Raw genomic sequence first — 8,579 nt, forward strand, 5'->3', positions numbered from 1 at the left:
CAGAGTTCCTTTTGAGTGCGATATATGTTTAGAGGAATCTCAGTACTTTGAAGGTGACAGAAATTGTGACTTGTTTCTGAATTTGTTGAAAATGGTTTCTACCCCATGATGTGGTGGCAGGAAATATAGCCTTAGAGGAAGGAAAGATTGTGAAATTGGAATTAGTTGAGGAGACAAAATAAGACCTTGTTGAGACTATTATGGGAATTCAAAAATGTGGTCCAAAGTGGATGACGGTATCATAGACTTCTATACAATGATAGATTCTTTCTTCAAAACCAGTTTCTGACAAAGTGGATGACGGTATCATAGACTTCTATACAAGTTCAGGGAAGAGGGAACCTGATCAAATCATTATTTTCAGGGATGGGTTTAGTGAGTCTCAATTCAATCAAGTTTTGATCAAGTTATTGAGGCTTGCAAGTTCCTTGATGAGAAGTGGAACCCTAAAAATTGTGGTTATTGTTGTACGAAAAACCATCATACCAAGTTTCTTCAGCAGGGATCTCCTGACAATGTGCTACATGGTACTATCATTGACAAAAAAGTATGCCATCCAAAGAACAATGATTTTTACCTTGGTACCCATGCTGGAATGATTGGAATCACGAGGCAGACCCACTATTATGTTCTCTTAGACCAGGCTGGATTTTCGTGTAATATCCTGATTTTGGGCCTAGTCAGAATGGTGGTTTCGGGACCACAAATCTGAGATAGAAATAATTATTTTATAATTATTTTTAGGTCTATGATATGATTGCATGATTGTGTGAAAATTTTGTGAAGAAATTCTATGCATAAAGTGCTTAATTTGAAGTTAGGGACTAAATTGAATAAATTGCAAAACTTGTGTTCTAGAAGCATTTTGCATAAAATTGAATTATATTATTAATTAGAGGTCCTAAAGAGTAATTTGACTAATTTCTAAAAAAATCTGGAGTGGGCTTGGAAGGGTAAAATTTTAAAGAATAGTAAAAATGGCATTTTGGTCATTTAGGGGTAAAATGAATTAAAAGACAAATTTTAAAACCCAAATGTGTCCATCTTCAACCCCATGGCCGAATATAGCAATGGGAAACCATGGATAGGGTTTTTCAAGCTTCCAAGCTCGATTGTAAGTCTGTTCTAGCCTCGTTTTTAATATTTTTTACGTTTTTGGAGTCCTTGTAACTTGATTTAGCTTATGCTAGCAATAATTCAACCTAGGGTTCATAATTGGAAAAATACCCAAAGGTGAAATTTGTGTATTTTGGTGTTTTATGATAGAATATGAGGTTTTAAATTATGTTAGACAACTTGTGCTACTCTGTTTTAAGTGAAAACATGCAAAAGGGCTTAATCGGTAAAAATACTTAATAGTCATAAGTACATGTTAGAGTGAGAATTTGATGTTGCCATAGAAGGAAAAAAATGATCATCATGTCATAAAACATAAGAAAATAGGCTGAAGTTTAATTTACGAGCTTTGGGATAAAAGTGTAAATATGCAAAAGTTTAGGGGCAAAACTGTAATTTTTCCAAAATATGATTTTGGGTCAATTTGAATAATGTGAGTCCTAATTAGACTATATTTTAAATGATAGAGTAAGGAAAACTGAAATTCGGGCTAAAATGGGGAAAATACCAAGTTATGGATGAAATGGTAAAAGTAGCCATTTTCGCATACGAGGTAAGTTCATATGTAAATGTTGGTAATATAGTTATTATTTTAAATGTTTTAATGTTATTTAAATGATATGATAATTTTTATGAAATATTATACTTGTGATAATTGTTTGATAATATGTCAAATTATGTGATATACTTGGAAAATGTGAAATACTACCAAGTATCGGTATCGGCATTCCGTAGAAGATGGTTGAGACACATGATTGGAAAAAAGGTCCCGTTGAACCTTAGGAATGGATTAGGATAGAAGTGACATGTCACTAGGATATTTGGGCATCCGAACTCGTTGAGTTGAGTCCGAGTTCACTTATGGATGCGAATGTCCGAACTCGAGTTGAGTCCGAGTTCGTGAGATGTAACTAGGCATCCGAGCTTGTTGAGTTGAGTCTGAGTTCACTTATGGATGCGAACGCCCGAGCTCGTTGAGTTGAGTCTGAGTTCGCTTATGGGCAGGTTACATGGTAGCTTGTCTACTTATGTGGCACTTATGTGTAAACTTTCCTTGTATCCAAATTATATTCCGATGTGTTCAACGGGTAAAATTCTACTCAAATGGAGGAATACTTGAGATGAAAGGGACGTATTGGTAATTATTGTGAAATGGATACTTTGAACAGGTATGTACTTAACCCTCGGGTTGAAAACTCGATATAACAACAATGTGGTAAGATGATAAATGAAAATGTGATATGAATATCTCGGTGATGATTATGCAAATGATGTTTTATGTTTGCTTATATAGTTGTGTTACTTGCTATTTGCATGTGAACTTACTAAGCATTTATGCTTACTCCCTCGTTTTCATTCCTTATAGTTTTGACAAGCCAGCTCGGAAATCAGGAACGGTCGGAGGCTCGCTCACACTATCCGTGTATCATCTTGGCATAATGGCTTGTATATTTTGAGCATGGCATGTATAGCACTATAATCATTTTGTGTATATGGTCTTATGATATGGTTATTGAGTGGTATGGAAATGCTTGGTAATGATTAGCCATTGGAATGACTAATCATGATCATATTTGGTGTTATGTATGCTAAATTGCTAGCTAATCCATGGAAACCATGAAATAGGTAAAATTTACCATAAAATAGATTCAGATAGCAGTAGTGACGTGAATTTGAAAAATCATTAAAAATAGTATAAATGGAATTAAATGATGAATAAGTTATGTAATCGAAGCTTGGTGAGTCTATTTTCATATGAAAGAAACAAAACAGGTATATGATTATATTTTGTAAGATATTTAAGTTCTGGTGGAACAGCGTCAGAGTGATCTTTGTATCCCCTGTTCTGACTTTAAAAATTCACTATAAATTGTACAAAAACAATTATGAGTTTTATTTTACATGTATGAAATCCTTATTGAGTCTATTTTTATAAGAAACAAACGTCATAGTCATTGAAACTCTGTACAGGGAGATATCTAATTTGTAATACATAGGGGTCAGAGTAGTCGAACCCTGAAATAGGGGAGCCTTTAACTAATAAACTGTACTAATTGGCTAGAACAAAAATTTTAGAAAAAACATTAGTAGATAGATATATGAGTCTAGTTTCAGGAAAAATTTACGGAATTGGATTTTTAGTTTCAAAACTCGAGATATGAATTTTTAAGCGACTATAACGCAGATTGCCAGCTTGTCTGGAAGTTTTAAAAATAAATTGTTTGAGCTGTTAAATTGATGAATTAAGATTAGTAACACCTCAAGCTTGACTCTGGTGACGGGCTCGAGCGTGAGGGTGTTACATTTCGGCTTATGATCTGCAAGAGTTTGTTCATTCTCTATCCTATATGTATCAAAGGAGCACCATAGCTATATTTGTTGTGGCTCCTATTTGCTACGCTCATTTGGTAGCTTCATAGTTGGGGGCAATTTATGAAGATTAGGGATGCTTCAGAAATATCATCGAGTCATGGTGGGATGTATGCTCTGGGAGTAATCTCTGTACCTCAGCTTTCCAGGTTGAAGGATAAAGTCAGCAACTTCATTCTTGTCTGCTGAGAATCATTGAACCATTTTTTTGTATGGTTTGACAAACAACAGCCAGGACTGTGACAACCCTAATTTGACCCTAGTCGGGAATGGTTTTGGGACCACAAAAATCGAGTCACAAAAATAATTAAATGTTATATTCTATGCCTATTATAAGTGAAAGTGTATGTGTGAAAGTTTCATGCTTTGATTTTTGTCATTTAAATGTGAAATTAATTAAAAAGGACTTATGTGAAAAATATTGAAATTGTGGTAGGTTGAAGTGTAGTGGTCAAATATTGCATGGCTTAAAATATGGGGATTTGCATGTCAAATTCCCCATTTTTATGTAAGTGGCCGGCCATGATGATGGTTGAATAGCCATATATGCATTATATATTATATTATAATAATTAATGGCTTAAATTTTTTTTTAAAAAAAGGGGAAGCCATACATCCTTGCCTTGTGCTTGCCAAATGTTGAGAAAGAAAGAAGAAATATAATTATTAAATGATATTTGGCCACTATATAGGTAAGTGGATGGTAATGGACCACCATTAAAAAGGTTTTGATATTAAATTACAAAGATTAATTTAGTAATTGGCTTATTAAAATGAAATATAATAGAAAATGGTGATAAAAACAAAGTTACACCCATCCTTTCTTGCATTTTTGCCGAAAACCATAAAGAAAAGAAAAAGGAAATGAAGCTAAGGCATTCGGCTATGGTGAATGTATAGATTAAGGTATGTTTAATGCTCTTTCATTGAAAATCCTTGTATATTTGGAGTGGTCATCAAGTATAGAAGTCAGCTCATGGTAAAATTTTTGTAAATGGATGACGATGACATTTGGTCATGGATGTTTATATTTCTTTGATGTTGTTTTTGATGTTTTGTGTATTGAGGGTTGATAATAGATGGAAGTTGAATGGTTGTTGTATGTAGATAGCATGCATGCTAATAATGTTTTTATTTTCTACTTAATATCTTATTGATTATGAGTTAACATGAATATTTAGTTGAACATATACCTTGAATTATGTTCAAAAATTTTAATTGATTACTTGTACTCTTCATTTTACTTCTGAATATTCGAAATATTGAAGGTGAAAGGCTGGAAAATTTCAAGTTGAAATGTTGTCCAAATGCTGGAAATTTAACATGCATATTCTTTTATTTAAATGCTTTGACCGAATGTTGGAAGTTAACTTGCATGCTGTCTGGTTGCTGCATGAGGGAGTTAAAATTGAACTTAAGATAGTTTATTACTAATTAATTTGCTGCTGTAATATTGTAAATTATTGGCTGTCCAAATTAGGACAAAATTTTGGTACTTAGCTAATTAATATGCTGCTGTAATACTTAACTTATTGGCTGTCCAAATTAGGACAAAATCATGGTGTTATGTGATAGCATGATATGTATGTGTGATTTAAGTGAAAAATGTTTAGATGATTTATAGTAATTGGCTAATGTGTTTTTGTGGATATAGATGCCGAATGTGGACTCAAGAAATTAATTGGAAAATTTGTTGTTTGTTTAGGTGATAGAAAGTATGAAATGGTCTTATGTGATACGTGTATATAAGTAGATAGAAGTGAAGTGTCCTATATTTTTGTGTATGGGATTAATTGCACTTTGATTTTAATGTGCATGATTATTACTATGTTTAAAATGTGTGAAAGCCGAATATGCTCATGATACAATGCTTGATTAGTTGATTAACAATAAGTTAAATTTGTGTAATTCAAGCTCAAGAGCATAAGGAGCCAATTTTGGATAAAGGGAAAGCGAAACTAGTCGATTAGTCAATCCATAGTTATTCGATAAAATCCAAGGTATGTTTTGAGTAGTCACCTTTAGTATATAATTGATGATGCCTTGATATGTGTATATTAGATGAATTGTGATCTTTTGGTTCTACTTGAATTAAGTTGTGTGATAAATAATTTATGTATATGACTTATAGTCGAATGGTCACTATGGGTTAAGCTTGAATGATGAAATGGATATGTGATATTTATGTATGACTTTTGAACGGAAATGTAAATGACGATGTTCATATGGAGCTTATATCCGAATGTAGCAAATGACTACTAATGTGATATGTTGAATGAGATGTGTTAATATATGATTAAATATGCATGATATTTGATGTATATCCGAGCTTAAAGACCCGCAGGCTTTGTGCTAGAATTTTATCCGGACTTAAGGTCCGCAAGCTTCATGCTGGAATTGTATCTGGGCTTAAAGACCCGCAGGCTTTATGCTGGAATTATATCCGGGCTTAAAGACCCGCAGGCTTTGTGCTAGAATTGTATCCGGACTTAAGGTCCGCAGGCGTCGTGCTGGAATTGTATCCAGACTTAAGGTCCGCAAGCTTCGTGCTGGAATTGTATCCGGGCTTAAAGACCCGCAGGCTATATGCTGGAATTATATCCGGGCTTAAAGACCCGCAAGCTTTGTGCTGGAATTGTATCCGGACTTAAGGTCTGCAGGCTTCGTGCTGGAATTGTATCCGGACTTAAGGTCTGCAGGCTTCGTGCTGGAATTGTATCCGGGCTTAAAGACCCACAGGCTTCGTGCTGGAATTGTATCCGGGCTTAAAGACCCGCAGGCTTCATGCTGGAATTGTATCCGGACTTATGATCCGTAGGTTTCATGCTTGTACTATATTCGGACTTAAGGTCCGCAGGCTTCGTACTGGTACTATATCCAAGCTTAAAGTCCCGTAGGCTTTGTGTTGGTGATTGAATTCGGGGTCTAAACCTAGCAGGCTTAACGGCGATGATTCGAATAAGATTATGAATTTGAATGTTCAAGGTAAACTACTACTGATTATGTATGTTACATTATGAGGGCCAGGTACGTATTATGTACTCGTATAAAGTGATGCATATGTGAATAAGTGTTACAACTATAAATGTGATCGTGATACATTCGGTAAATCTGTGAAGTTATGTGGAAGTATATGATTGTTATATGTGATTATGATAATGGAAAATTAAATATGGATATGATATTGTATTTTTTTCGTTTTGATTGAATTAAAGTTGATAGCGAAGCATTTTAAATGCCTATGTTATATAAGTTCAATCTTGAATGACATGATATACATGTTTAAATAATATGAAAGCAAAGAATCTGTGAAAGAGTAGATTGTAATAAATCTGCTTGGTACAGCAGTAGTAACATGATTTTTGGAAAATCACCATAAATAGTGGGAGTTGAGTTAGAGGCTGAATAAATTATTAATGAAAGCTTAATGAGTCTTGCTTCTTATAAAAGAAACTGTGTAAGAAAAAGAATTGCCGATAATGAGATATTTGAAGTGGCGTGGGATAGAGTCAAAATGACTTTGAGGTCCCCTGTTATGTTTTTATAAAATCATTGTAAATTTTACAATGATGGCTATAAAATAAAATTTATATGCTTAGACTCCTTAATGATTCTATTTTCAAATGAAATAAATGAGAACATGTTTTGAATTCTGTACAATGAGAAATCTGATTCAAAGTGAAGAATGGTCAGAATAGTGAAATAGTGAAACAGGAGAAACTTTAAGAAAAATCTGGTATTGATTGGCCAATCAAAAAATTCTAAAAATTTTATGGATAGAAGATATATGAGTCAATTTCAGGGAAAATTAACGGAAATTGATTTGGAGTTTCGTAGCTCCAGTTATAAATAATTTAGTGACTGTTGCTTAGGAAGACAACTTGTCATGAAATTGAGTATATGTTGTAAACATTGATTAAACATGTAAATGAGCTGCTAATTGTTTTCTTAAGAACTTACTAAGCGTAAAGCTTACCCTCATTCCTTCCCATGTTCTCTAGGATTGCCAAGTTTGCTTGGGTTGGAGTTTGCCGAAGATATTATCACACTGTCGAGCTAACGCTATTGGTGTAGTGAATTCAAGTACTTTGGGTCTATGGCATGTATAGGTGTGTAAATATTAGAGTATGTGATATGGATTTAACCGTATGTGTTGGCTATTTTGATTATGGGGTTGTAAATCCATTTGAATTATGCATATATGTGCTATGGTATTACGTGATGAGTTTATAATGATTAAAGCATGAATTTTCCAAGTTTTTCTTAAGTTCTTGGTTTAGTCCCGAACCACCCCGGATGTATGTTTTGGGCCTCATAAGCCCGCATAAGGGACATATTGCAAAAAAAGAAAGAAAGAAAAGTTTTTAATTGTTTGAGATTTCTTGGCTCTGTTTAGTATAGAAGCGTTAGTAAAAGTCAGATAGCACCTCAAACCCAGTCCCGGCTTCTGATGCGGGCGAGGGGTGTTACAAGGACTGCTGCTGGGGCAATTCCTTTCTCATGGGTTTATGAATCAAGATTTTTCCTCCAAAATTTGATGGAGTCAAGAATTGAATACCTCTAGTAAACTTAACTTGAAAGTATTCATCCTAAGCAAATGTACCAAGAATGGATGACACAGACTTATGACAAATAAAGGTTCGTCCAAAAGAATTTCATAAAGGAAACCTTGTGCTGAAAGAGATCCTTTCCAAGCAAAAGGATGCCGAATTGGGAAGGGCCATATGCTGCGAAGAGGGCTTTCTCTAGAGGTGCACTGATTTTGACAAGAAATGGATAGGAAGAATTTATCTGATCCAGTGAATTCGGACTCGGTCAAGGAGTACTTTGTCTAAAGGAGAAGGGAAGCCAAGGTGAAAACTCGCAAAGGGCACTTTGAGACTTCTATTTCAAAAAAAAGGGAAAAAAAGAAAAGGAAAAAAAAAGAAAAAGAAAAAAAGGAAAAAGAAAAAAGAAAAATGAATAGGCGAAGGTGAAAACCCGCAAAGGGCACCTTGAGACCAAAGGGGTTTTGAGTTGAAAACCCAAAAGGGTAGCTCAAATTTGGAAAGTCATGCAGTGACCTTGCTATACCAGACCCGACGAGAAGTGAA

At 34.4% G+C, this 8,579-nt stretch overlaps 1 pseudogene; it reads left to right on the forward strand.

The window, feature by feature from the left end:
* The first annotated feature begins 317 nt into the window (after window positions 1-317).
* On the forward strand, window positions 318-3,715 carry LOC121220028 (protein argonaute 4-like; annotated as a pseudogene).
* Window positions 3,716-8,579: the final 4,864 nt, after the last annotated feature.

The sequence above is a fragment of the Gossypium hirsutum genome, chromosome A03 (genome assembly GCF_007990345.1).
Source record: "Gossypium hirsutum isolate 1008001.06 chromosome A03, Gossypium_hirsutum_v2.1, whole genome shotgun sequence".
Lineage (NCBI taxonomy): Eukaryota > Viridiplantae > Streptophyta > Magnoliopsida > Malvales > Malvaceae > Gossypium > Gossypium hirsutum.